Consider the following 14181-nt stretch of genomic DNA (forward strand, 5'->3'; position numbering starts at 1 on the left):
TGTGTTAGTTTTGGAGTGTGTGTGTTAGTTTTCGTGTGTGTGGGTGTTCTTGTGTGTGTTTGTGTGTTAGTTTGTGTGCGTGTGTGTACGTTTTTGTGTGTGTAAGTTTTGGTGTGCATGTATGTTTTTGTGTGCATGTAAGTTTTTGCGTGTGGGTGTAAGTTTTTGTGTGCGTGTGTGTAAGTTTTTGTGTGTCTAAGCTATTGCGTGTGGATATAAGTTTTTTGTGTGCTTGTGTAAGTTTGTGTGTGTGTGTGTGTGTGTGTGTAAGTTATTGTGTGTGTAAGTTTTTTGTGTGTGTGTGTGTAAGTTTGTGTGTGTGTGTGTGTATGTAAGTTTTTGTGTGTGTAAGTTTTGGCGTGTGTGTGTAAGTTTTCGTGTGTGTGTGTGGAAGTTTTGTGTGTGTAAGTTTTTGTGCGTGTGTGTGTGAGTTTTTTTGTGTTCATGTGTAAGTTTTTGTGTGTGTGTGTGTGTGTGTTTGTTTTTGTGTGTTTGTATGTTTTGGTGTGTGTGTGTTTTTGTTCGTGTGTGTGTGTGTGTGTAATTTTTGTGTTTGTGTGTGTGTGTAAGTTTTTGTGTGCATGTAAGTTTTTGTGTGGATGTAATTTTTCGTGTGCATGTGTAAGTTTTTGTGTGTGTGTTTGTGTGTGTAAGTTTGTGTGTGTGTGTGTGTGTAAGTTTTGGAGTGTGTGTGTAAGTTTTAGTGTGTGTGTGTGTAAGTTTTCGTGTGCATGTGTAAGTTTTTGTGTGCGTAAGTTTTGGCGTGTGTGTGTAAGTTTTCGTGTGTGTTTGTGTAAGTTTTGTGAGTGTGTGTGTGTGTGTTTTTTTGCGTGTGTGTGTGAGTTTTTTTTGTGTTCATGTGTTAGTTTTTTTGTGTGTGTGTTTGTGTTTGTGTGTGTGTGTGTAAGTTGTTACGTGTGTGTGTGAATTTTTGTATGTGTGTGTGTGTTAGTTTTGTGTGTGTGTGTGTAAGTTTTTGTGTGGATGTAAGTTTTTTTGTTCATGTAAGTTTTCGTTTGAATTTGTAAGATTGTTTGTGTGTGTGTGTGTGTGTAATTTTTTGTGTTTGTTAGTTTTGGAGTGTGTGTGTAAGTTTTCGTGTGTGTGTGTGTAAGTTGTGTGTGTGTGTGTGTGTGTGTAAGTTTTTGTGCGTGTGTGTGTGAGTTTTTTTGTGTTCATGTGTAAGTTTGTGTGTGTGTGTGTGTGTGTGCATGTAAGTTTTTGTGTGTGAGTAAGTTTTGGCGTGTGTGTGTGAGTTTTCGTGTGTGTGTGTGTGTGTAAGTTTTGTGTGTGTGTGTAAGTTTTTGTGTGTGTGTGTGTAAGTTTTGACGGATGTGTGTAAGTTTTGGCGTGTGTGTGTAAGTTTTCATGTGTGTGTGTGTGTAAGTTTTTATGTGTGTGTAAGTTTTTGTGAGTGTGTGTAAGTTTTTGTGTGTCTGTAATTTTTTGTGTGAATGTAAGTTTTTGTGTGAATGTTAGTTTTTGAGTTTGGGTCTATGTTTTTGTGTTTGTGTGTGTAATTTTTTGTGTGTGTAAGCTTTTGTGTGTGTTTTTCTGTTTTTTGTGTGTGTGTGTTAGTTTGTGTGTGTGTGTGTGTGTGTAAGTTTTTGTGTGTGTAAGTTTTTTTTGTGTGTGTGTGTATAAGTTTGTGTGTGTGTGTGTGTGTAAGTTTTTGAGTGTGTAAGTATTGGCGTTTGTGTGTTAGTTTTCGTGTGTGTGTGTGTAAGTTTTGTGTGTGTGTGTGTGTGTGTGTTTTAGTTTTTGTGTGTGTGTGTGTGTGTAATTTTTTGTGTGTGTGTAAGTTTTTGAGTGTGTGTGTGAGTTTTAGTGTGTTTGTGTTTGTAAGTTTTGTGTGTGTGTGTGTGTTTAAGTTTTTGTGTGCATGTAAGTTTTTGTATGCATTTAAGTTTTCGTGTGCATGTGTAAAATTTTGTGTGTGTGTGTGTGTGTAAGTTTGTGTGTGTGTGTGTGTGAGTTTTGGCGTGTGTGTGTAAGTTTCCGAGTGTGTGTGTTATTTTTGATGTGTGTGTGTTAGTTTTTTTGTGTGTGTGTAAGTTTTTGTGTGTGTGTAAGTTTTTGTGTGCATGTATGGGGACCGGGGGAGGACCTTTGGGGCCCAGGGAGAGCGTTTGGGGATCCTGGGGCCCTTGAGGATTGAGTGGTCTTTTGGGAGCCTGGGGGACCTTTGGGGACCGGGGGAGGGCCTTTGGGAGCCCAGTGGACCTTTGGGGACCGGGGGTGGACCTTTGGGGGCCCGGGGGACCCTGGGGGGCCGGTGGGCCCTTGGGGTGCCCGGGGGACCTTTGCGGACCTGGGGAGGGCCTTTGGGGGTCTGAGGAGGGCGTTTGGGGGATAACATTTCGACATTTTTACTTTTTAGTTTACTTTTTTTTTTGCGGCGCATCCCTGCAACGCATCCTGCGGCGCTTTCCCGCGGTGCCTCCCTGCGGCGTATCCCCTGTGGCGCTTTCCTGACCCGCGGCGCATCCCTGCGGCACATCCTGCGGCGCTTTCCTGGCCCACGGCGCATCCCTGAGGCACTTCTCTGGTCCGGGGGAGGTCCTTTGGGGGCCTGGGGGGACCCTTGGGGGCCGGTTGGCCCTTTGGGAGCCCGGGGGACCTTTGAGGACCAGGGGAGGGCCTTTGGGGGTCTGAGGAGGGCGTTTGGGGGATAACATTTCGAAATTTTTACTTTTTAGTTTACTTTTTTTTTTGCGGCGCATCCCTGTGGCGCATCCTGCGGCGCTTTCCTGCGGTGCCTCCCTGCGGCGCATCCCCTGCGGCGCTTTCCTGACCCGTGGCGCATCCCTGCGGCACATTCTGCGGTGCGTGCCGGGCCCACGGCGCATCCCGGGGGCACGTGTGGGGCCGGGGGGACCTTGGGGGGCGGGGGGAGGGCCTTGGGGGCACAGGGAGGGCCTTGGGGGGTCCGGGGGGACAGTTGGGAGCCGGGGGGACATCTGGGGACCGGTGGAGGGCCTTTGGGACCCCGTTGGTCCTTTGGGAGCTCGATGGACCTTTGGGGGGGCCCAGGGATGGCCTTTGGGGGTCTGGGTGGGCCTTTGGGGGCGCCGGTGGCCCTTTGGGAGCTTGGGGGGCCTTTGAGGACCGGGAACTTCTTTCGGGGTTGGGGTAGGAGGATTGGAACCCTTTGGGGTTGGGTTAGAGGACCTCACAACACTGTTCAAATGAAACTTGTGCATTATAACGACCACAGAGTTTCACCCTTAAATTCTCTTCTAAAATCTCTTCAAAAATCATCTTTTAAAATGTCTCTAACTGTTTCGCCGAAATAGTTCCATAACCTGTCTAAAACGGTTTCGCCCAAATAATCCCTAAACGTAATTCAGCGTGTTCCTTTTGTTTTTGGCATCTCTGCGCTAATTCATTTCAAATTAATAAGAAACCTGATTCCCGCGCTAAAACAATTCATCGCTAAGATGTTTCTTGGAGAATTGTTTCCATGGCCTTTGGCTATTAATATCCTTTGGAGTTCGACCAAAAGAGTTGTTTCCGAGGCAAAGACATTAATGACTTGGATCTATTCCTGGTGAATCGTTTCTATGCGAAAATTTTTAAAGTCTGACAGATGATGTCATTGGTTGATTGATCTGTCAAGAAAGGGGAATTAATTTGTTGTTTCTAAGGGGAATTATTGATTCACGATAGGTGAATTGAGGTCGACAGCACAGGTGTTCCAAATTCCGGGAAACTCATAACATTTGGCTTGAACAACAATAACAAATACTATTTCTGGACACCATGACATTCACCTCGAGCGTGCCAAAAACAACAACAACAACATTGACCTTGAAAATCCCTGTTTTTTCATTCTCACTGAGAAAACCATAAACCACGTGGTTCGTACGGGACTCAATAAGGCCCTTCTACTCCCTAGCCACCTCAACGTTTCTTTCATTATAGCCCTAGAAAGCGGTATTGAACCACATTTTTCGTATGCCTATTGTTTGAAATACGGTCAGTCAGCCGGGTACCCAGAACAATCCTTAAGCAATTTCTCTGGAAAACATCTAGCAAATCTTCATCCGCTTTTCGAAGCGCCCATGCTTTAGAGCCATATTTGACTACTGTCATCACTGTAGCTTCTAATAGTCTAATCTTGGTTTGAAGACTTATCTTCCTGTTCTTCCCAACTTGTTTTTACTGCGAAAAAAAACCATAAATCTTAGCTATTCTCCTTTTAAGACCTCCACTGCCCAAGCCGTCTTTACTAATAATACTACCAAGGTAAGTGAATCTGCCTACCTGATCAATCTTTTCGTTACCCAACGTCAACTTTTCATCTTCACCTATTCCTAGCCTTAGTGACTTAGTCTTCTTAACATTAATTTGCAAACCTATTCTAGCACCCAGAACTCGCAAAACCTCTAAAAGTTCATTCATTTTGCTCACACTTTCCTCTAGGATGCTTAAATCATCAGCATAATCTAAGTTTAGGAGACTTATTCCTCCCCATTTGATCCCGTGATCTCTCATTGCCTTTCCTGGGCTCCTTAAGACAGAGTCCATTAAAATAATCCATATAAAGGGGGATAGAACACAACCCTGCTTAACTCCTGATTTAATACAAAACCAGCTGCTAACATCATTTCCTACCTTAACCGCTGCAGTGTTATTCTCGTACATAGCACTAATCACTTTAATGTATTTGTCTGGTATACCATACAAGGATAAAACCTTTGCTAAAGCTCTTCTATCAACAGAATCGAACGCTTGCTCATAATTTATAAAACTGAGGACCAAAGGTGTTTGACAACACCTTGGTCGAGGATGTGTCGACCAAATTTTCACCTAAGAGTGAAAATTTGGTCGACACATCCTCTACGTTTTCTAAAACCGCACTGTTCTTCTCTCATAACATTGTCTACAGCATCTCTCAGTCTAAAAAGTATCATATTACTAAGTAATTTGCTACCTACAAAGACCAGGCTAATGCTTCGATAATTACCACACTCACTCTTATCACCTTTCTCATAAAGTGGCTTAATTAAGGTTCTCCTAAAATCGTTAGGTACTTCCCCTTTTTCAAAAATCATATTCATAATCTTCAGTAACTAATTTCTATCCTCAGAGCCACCATATTTAAGAAATTATTTACCACCCTATCAGCACCTGGAGCCTTATTATTTTTGAATCCTTTTAGTATTGTCGCTAATTCTTCCTCACATAAAAAATCTTTCTTCACATCCGAGGTATCACAAACCTTTTAATTTTATTCTGTATCTTTTCCTGTAACTCTATTTCGGTTTAGCACATTCTCAAAATTTTTTGCCCATCTTTCTTTAACTCTTTCCCGATAGCTAATTGTGGCACTATTTCTATCTTTAACTGGACGTAGTCCGGATTGACTACTCCCTCTCACTTTATCAACATGCCAGTACAATATTTTACTATTATGCCGTTTAGCTGCATCTTCTAGATCCTCGGCAATTTTATCCATGGCCTCCACTTCACACCTCCTTAGCTCATATTTTAATGCTTTCTCAACTTACTTTAGATTTCTTTTGTTTTCATATGATCGATCACTCAGATGCTTCTTGTACAAGTCCTTTCTCCTTTCTATTAAACATAAAGCTTTTTCAGTAATATTCTTAGCTTCAGTCCTAGCTTTCTTCCCTAAGACTCCTAATCCGTCCATTTGAAGTCATTACTTCTTGTTTTAACAATACTTGTATTTTCGACCGCCATCTTGCATCTGAAGCGCCTAGCAATACTACGGTACATATTAGGTTAGTTTTACGTTCATATTTGGAACATCTGCCATCGATTACGCCATACTGGCCTATTTGAGCGGACAAATCTTCTCATTTTGACAAACTCGTATTTTCGTCCGCTACCATGGATTTCAAGCCACCTAGCGGCGTTCCGAGGGGAAATTACACCTTCGTAATCGAGCCATATTAAAGAGCATGCTCGAAAGTACAACTCAGCAAATTTTGGTGCTTTTCTAAAACACGAAAATATTTTGGTGCTTTTCGCTCGCACTATGTGCCGGGATAGAATTACATAAAAGTGCAAAAAAGTGACACATTACAGAAATTTGTAAATTTATGGCATAACATGAAATATTTCCCAACTATTGGTTTTGGTTTAAAAAATGTTACTTTTCATCAATGCTTTTTCTCTTTTTTTTTTTTCTTAAGCATCCAGGTTTTGCCAAAGAAGTCGTAAGTAAAGGGTTTTCTCCAAATTAAAGGATATACAAGTCTATACGAGTTTCATGCTTTCACACCAAGTCATTTTGTATGGATGTTTTTATAGTTTTTTTCATTATATTTGATGTTAACTGGCCGCTTTGAAAGAGCTTTAAAAAGCGTCCTTTGGTCAATAATACAACTGGTAAAAAATAACCTCTAGTATTTGATTTCAATATGGACACATTTTAGCTAAAAATGACAAATTTTTGGATGCTCAGGCGGCACGTTCATGGACCAAAAGGCTGGCAATCCTGGTCCAAGTATCTTTGACGATTTTTTGGCGTCTTCTGGTGACCAATACTAAAAAAGACCGTTGTTTTCCTTGTCGAAATATAAGTTATAAATTCAAAACGGAAGGTTAATTTAGTATATTTAATCATAGGAAGCGCTAGCGCTGCCTAAGTAAAGGACGATGTGGGCACAATGTTTTTTTTTGTTTTGTTTTTTCCATGCCCGGGCACTTCGTATCGAAGGAGTTCTCGCAGAAACTTCGAAAAGGGCTCATTCGGTTGTAAATTGGAGGGGCTAGTCGAAAGTGATTGGAGGGCAACTAGCCCCCCCCCCGCGCCCATCATTCCCCCAAACACATCCAATCAAAATTTTGAGTTAGCCATTTTGTTCAGCGTAGTTGATTTCCAGATAGAAAATATGGTTTTGAGGAGGATACTTCCCCACAGCCCTCGGGGCAAGGGTTTTAATTTATGCCCTGAGGGCATATAAAAACGATGTTGGCACAATGTACTATTTATTATTTTTTTCCTTTAGAGCAGGGCACTTTATATGAAAGGGGTCGTCGTAGAAACTTCAAAAGGGGCTCATTCGATTTGAAATTGAGAGTTATAGTGCCCTTTTTAATAGTTGAAAGTGATTGGAGGGCAACTAGCCCTCCCCCCTCCCACGCCCATCATTCCCCCAAACACATCCAATCAAAAATTTTGATAGCCATTTTGTTCAGCGTAGTTGGTTTCCTGATAGAAAATATGTTTTTGAGGAGGACAAACCCCCACTACCCGCAGGGCAAGGGTTTTAGGCTATGCCCTGGGGGCATGTAAGATTTTCACATAAGGTATGGTCGTAGAAACTTCAAAAAAGGCTCTTTCGATTGGAAATTCAAATGGCTAGTACCCTTTTTCATAGTCAAAACTTATTGGAGGGCAACTAGCCCTTCTCCCCACGCCACATCTTCCATGAAACTCTTCCCATCAAAATTTTGAGATAGCCATTTTGTTCAGCGTAGTCAATTTTCATATAGAAAATATGTTTTAGAGGACACTCCCCCACGGCCCTCAGGGTAAGGGTTTTAAGTTATGCCCTTGGGGCATATAAGGTTTTTAAAGGTGTTGTCGCAGAAATTTCAAAAAAGCTCATTCGATTGGAAATTCAAAGGGCTACTGCCCTTTTAATAGTCGAAAATGATTGGAGGGCAACTAGCCCCCCCCCCTCACGCCCATCATTCCCCCAAACACATCCAATAAAAAGTTTGAGATAGCCATTTTGTTCAGCGTAGTTGACTTTCACATAGAAAATATATTTTTGAGGAGGACACTCCCCCACAACCCTCAGGGCAAGGATTATAAGTTATGCCCTGGGGGCATATAAGGTTTTTATTGAAATCTTTGTCGTAGAAACTTGAAAAAGGGCTCATTCGATTTGAAATTCAAAGGGATAGTACCCTTTTTAATTGTCGAAAGTGATTTGAGAGCAACTAACCCCCCTCTCAAGCCCACCTTTTCCTCAAACATATCTTATCAAAGAGTTTAGATAGCCAGTCTGTTTAGCATAATTGAAGATTCTGAAATTTAAGGCTTTGTGGATCACAACCCCTCCCCCCTCAGCCTTCAAGCACGGGTGTTAAATTATGTCCTTTGGGCATGTAAGGTTTTTATAGTAAGCGTTGTCGTAAAAACTTCATAAGGGCTCATTCAATTAGAAATTGAAAGGGCTAGTACCTTTTTTAATAGTTGAAAGTGATTGGATAGCGACTAACGCCCCTCTTAAGCCCACTATTTTCCAAAACACATTCAATCAACATTTCTAGATATCCATTTTGTTAAACGTAGTTGAACGTTCTGGAAATTAGGTCTTTCGGGATGATAACCCCCTCAGAGCCCTCAGTGCAAGTGTTTTAAGTTATGCCCTTGGGTCAGATAAAGTCTACATAGAAAGTTATTGTATAAATTATAAGCAGCACGATCGCGCTGTCTAAGTAAATAACGAGGACAGTCGAGAACGAGACAAGAAACGGGGACTAAGTAAAGAGGAGGACACTCCCCCACAACCCTTAGGGAAGGGTTTTAAGTTATGCCCTGGGGGCATATAGGAACGATGTTGGCACAATGTATTATTTATTTGTTAATTTTTTCCTTTAGAACAGGGCACTTCGTATCGAAGAAGTTGTCGTAGAAACTTCAAAAAGCGCTAAATCGATTGTAAATTGGAGTGGATATTGCCACTTTTAAATAGTCGAAAGTGATTAGAAGGTGACTAACACCCTTTCCACGCCCACTATTTCCCGAAACACATCCAATCATAATTTTTAGATAGCCATTTTGTTCAGTGTAGTTGATTTCCAGACAGAAATTATTTCTTGAGTACAGTCCTCCACAGCCCTTAGGGCAAGGGTTTTAAGTTATGCCCTGGGGGCATATAAGGTTTTTATAGAAGGCGTTGTCGTAGAAGCTTCAAAAAAGGCTCATTGTAATTTCTGTTCGTTTTGGGTTTCATTTATTTATCGATGCTGATTTGTGGTAGTTTCACGCTTGGTAGATTATTTGATTTTATTTTTTTCTCATTTTTTTTTTAATGGAGTTCTTTACTTTTCTTTTCTTTGAAAAACATATTTTGTAGAAAAAGTTTTTTTTAATTAATTAAAGAAAAACAAAGATTGTTTGTTGATCCTCATGAGTGGTAAGGAGCATTAGGATCAATTAATTAATTGAATAAAAGCTGACAATGGTTAATTAAGTAATAAATAGTATTAAAGTAAGCCGTGTTAAACCATATTTTAAATTAACTGTTAGAAGAAAGACTATATTCAAGCACAGTGTATATTTTATGCTGATTCCAAATTTATACTTTTTTTGGTGGATGTGTAGGTCTTTTGAACTAATATCAGAAACTTACTCAGTAGGTTAGAAGCCTTTAAATGGTGTATAGTTCTTGGACTTTATGATATAAAATTAAAAAACGCAACCTAGGGTTTCTACTACTTATGATTTCTATCCTGACCGTGTGTGTTATTATTATTCGATATCTTGGATTTTTTCCAATTCAATATGTAATTTTTGAAACTTTTTTTTATTAAAAGAAAGTATGTGGCGAAGTAGGCTAAATTTTATTAATAAATAAAAATCTTGTTAAAATTTTGTCTGAAAATTTTTGGGATACGGGGGGGGGGGGTTAATAGGGATTTTTTCTCTGGACGAAAAAGAGGTCCGAACCTCAGCTGCGCTGCAGCAAGATTGGGTGAAAGGCTTGCTGCTTGTCCCTTTAGAAAAATAACAACAGAAAAACAGCATTATGAAACATCGATTCGACGCTCTGCGGGCCAACAACTGCTCTGTAAGATTCTTATTATGAGACCAGGGTTGCCACCCTCTAGTGATTTATCACTATTTCAAGGGATTTTTATATTGCCTAAACAAGAAAATCACTAAATCAGCCCATAAATTACTAGATTATTGAAAAAAAAAACAATAAATCAACGAAAAAATCACTAAAGTTTATTGATTTTTTCTCACCGTGTGGCAACTCCGTCTGAGACAGAACTCTTAGTTAAGGAAGTAGCCAGAAGTAGGTGTGTATTTTTTGCATTCTCGGCCAGGGAAAAGAGATTGGAAAAACCAGGGCTATTCAGGTATTTCTCAGTGGATGTGAGGAATTACTAATCTGACTGTAAACTCATGAAATATCTGTTCACAGAATTTACAATAATAATAAAATTGGAAAATTCCTCCAAGCCTAAACATCCCCTTTTTTGTCATTATGTGTCCTAGTAGCGCTTTATCAGGAAGCTTTTGATAATTAGAATTTGAGTTTCGCGGTTATATTCATACTTCATAGTAAATTTCAAACCATTGATGAGCGTTGACTATTATTTTATGAGTTATTTGAGATGATGAGTTATAAAAGACAGGAAGTCATAAGCTGGAGTATAACTTGAAGTTCGTCAAGAAAGACATGTTTACAAAGAAGGCCTTTTTAAAAGTATGAAAGTTACCCGAATCCTTTTTCTAGTGACTTTTCCTTTCGGTTGTTATGTGAATTTATTCGACAGTCAAGGAACATGGTGTCCAAAAAGTAGATGATTTAATATTTTAAATTTTTAGGGAAAGGAAAGGGCCCTCCACACCGATCGTTGGGACCCCCCCCCCTCCCCTGTTTGCAGGTGTATGTACTAAGCAAAGAAAGGCTAAGAGAGTGATCATCGGCGTAGCTAGGAGGGCGTAGAGAGTTTTTAAGGGTTACTCTCCTTTTTCGTCCCTGAAATTACGAAGTTTGACAAATGTAGGCTTGCGTAAAAAGGCTATTTGGGCTAAATTATAACTATCTTTCTTCATAAAATAAAAGTTCAAAATAGGGATAAAATCCTTTTTAATAGACAGTGTATAGAAATTCACAAAAAATACCAGATATTTTGGTCACATATACAGTGACCGTCATCAGTAGTAAAATCTTTCTTCATTTAAGTAATGCAAAACACGAGACTTTAATTAAGGTAATTAAAGTTGCTTAGTCAGTGCCTTTTAGTCGGATGTCTTAGCTTTTTGCCATGATACAGGCTTATTCAAAAAATGACGCTGCCTATCTGGGTGTGGCACACGCCCACAATCGAGACTCCTTTATTGAAACTTACTTTTACTAGCTAACCGACACGTTGTTTATGTCATATTTTTGGTACATAAGGATGTCATTTGACATCCTGAATGTCCTAGATATACATCAAGTATTGGGTATATCGCGACAAGCCTGTGGCTTTCTCCTCTTTTGAGTAAAATAATAAAATAAATCAAAAGAAAACATTTGTACACATCTGTTTTTGATGGCTTGTCAGGACAAATTACCAAGCTTTCCTTATCATATTCTTTTTTTCTTTAAAAGTTATCTCCAGAGAAAACACAGGAAATGAATAATTTTGTATTGACTGAGAAATCATGAACTTTTGCTAACCAAAATAACACTTTTGTTATTACTACTGATCCTTGAAACTTATCACAGCTGGAAGGTAACAAGGATGTTCTGTGTTTAGGAATTTCTTGAATTTTGAGGGTTTTGGTCAGAGATATCAATTCATGAGAATTAGAGGTTGTGCAACATAATTAGAGGTATGTGAAACATGCAGATGCGGATTACTCTTGCCCCAGATGTAACCTAGGCATTGAGGATGTGGCCCATATTCTCGCCGAGTGTCAGCAACTTTCTCTTTTAAGGAGAAAGTATTTTGAGGGTGGTAACTTGGAGTTCCCGGGGATCCTGCAGACGATTGTAAAAATGAGAATCAGGAAGTTATCTAATTATGCAAACAAATTGTTGGAATCAATGCATGCAACTAAATATTTATGTTATTTTTCTTGTGGAGTGCATTTAAGAATACTGTGCTGTATGGCCTGTTTCTTGCCATACAGCAAGTATTATTGCTATTATTATTATATTTTTCAAAAAAAAGTGGTTGGGGCTAATTTTGATGCTTTTTACTTCTTCTTCATAAAAACACTAAAAAAAGAAATTTTTCTTTATAAATAACAGACAAGTATTTTCCAAATCTAGGGAGTCAAAAAATCTGCCCCCCCCGATTGAAGCCAATGGTTGTGGCTCAGCAGTTTAACTTGCTCTCTGAATGTGCCTCCTCCAGGAGAGGATCTATCGAGTCTATAATAAATTTCACCCTCTTTGGGAAAACCTAAAATTATAGGTTTTCTTCTTATTCTTCGTTTCTTCTTTTCTTCTTATTCACTTATTTCTTCTTTTAAATCGCCCATCGAAAAAAATGCACGGTAATCTCCCTTCTCTCTAAAAGGCCTCATTCCCGCTACGGTCAATTGAAAGAGAGCCAAAAAACAAAGAAAATAAGCAGGGGTATATCCAGTATTTTTCTCTTGGGGGGGGGGGTTACAAAAGGAATTTTCGGGGGGAGGGGAAGGTTACGATTTTTTTTTTAATGCATCGAAAATTGGTTTATATTCACTTTTGTTACGTTTTTACGAGTCGGAAAAGCATTTCGGAGAGGGGAGGGGCTCAAAATCACTAACCCCCCTGGATACAGCCTTGAAAATAAGCGCTCTAAAAATTTTTCATTTTGCTCAAATTTTATATTTCTTAGGTAGGCGTACTTGAGCTAACCGAACCAAAAAATTATGTCATTCTATATTAACGAGTCTTGCGGTTTCGTTGTGGTTATGATCGATCCCGTTGAATTATGTTGCAGTAAGAATCGAGTACCTGGAAGTCGTAATTGAGTCATTTGAAAGTAACTTTATTTAAAAATTCAAAGTTTATTTTACGATTCATAATGTCGCCTTGTAAAGCAAATGTCAAACTCAGTGGCGGTTCTAGGCTGGGCAAGGGGGTCAAATAACCCCCCCCCCCCTAATTTGTTCTTACATATGACATTAAATTCCTTTTATTTTATATTTTACGCTCCTGTGGTATACATACCTTACCCTCCCCCAGCCCAGATTGCGAGGCCTAAAACCGCTGCTGGTTAAACTTGAGTAAATCCTATAAGAGTAAAATAAAGAAACATTTATGTAAAACAAAATCGCTTGCTAATCCCTTATTACAGATATAAAGAAAAGTCCAATTAGGTAACTATTCTACTATTACTACTCGCTCTGCTATTGCTACTATTGATAGCAGTAATAATAATGACAAAATTAATTGTAACAAAAAATCTTCATGACGTGCAGCCGGTTGATATTAACTCACTCCTGAAACTGATTCTACACCCTTCTGTATTCAAAGCATATCCCGGCGCCGCGCCGATGAGGGAAGACCGGCGGCGGCGGGGCCAAAAACACCGCGCCACGCCGCGCCGCCGGTAAGACGTCGGCGGCGGCCCGCCGGTAAGATGTCGGCGGCGCGCCGCCGGCGCGATCAATGTTGACCGCAAACATTAATGTTTTCATCAGTCTTTATCAAATCACAGCTTAAATTTACAAAAGATTAGAGCCTATTCATGAGTTCAAAAATTCACTAGTAGCTGGCTGGAAACTGGTCTTCTTCGTTATTCATCAGGAGAAGTAGAAATCTGGTAGAAACGAAATGGCTGTGGCGTTTCAGAAGCCTTGCATAATACGAGTAGTGAAGTATCTATTAGCTGTGTATTCTTAACATAAATAACTATCAAAATTAGTAGTTTTTTCATCGAGCATTACTGCATACAAAACTTCAAATACCGTATAAAAAAATTCGTCAGTTATCTGGGTAAAAACTTTGAATATAAGTTTGAATTTAGAAGCTTAATTTTTTCATAATGCCTTTTGTCTATATCTATTTTTGCACCTATAAAACCGTTGAAATGGGAGACTTCGATGATGATTGTTTTGTTTTGCTCTTTTGGATTCCTAAAAAGCATTCTTGCGTTAAAAACTGGTTTTTAATTACAATTTAAAAAAATGCATTTTAAAGTTTTTTTTTGTCTCCTTTATAGAATATATGTCATGGAGGCTAAGGTTAAACGACTGCTTTGGTTTTAGTTTTGGCGGCTTTTTTGGATATTATTCATTTTTATTTTTGGGATTCATCCCAAGTTCTAAAATCTTAAATACCTTATATTGGTCAAATTATAAACTTCATATAAAAGGAGTAAATTTATCAAACTGAGAAATACACGATGAACACTTCACATGAGAACACTTCAATTACAATGACACAAAAAACACTTAATAGTTTATTCGTTATGGAGGAAAATGAAGTGCCAGCTATTTTCTTAGGTAAAAAATGAAAAGCTCATGCGTTTTAAGTG

Source organism: Artemia sp. Qi Xiang Cuo, chromosome 9 (genome assembly GCF_049724085.1).
Source record: "Artemia sp. Qi Xiang Cuo chromosome 9, ASM4972408v1, whole genome shotgun sequence".
Lineage (NCBI taxonomy): Eukaryota > Metazoa > Arthropoda > Branchiopoda > Anostraca > Artemiidae > Artemia > Artemia sp. Qi Xiang Cuo.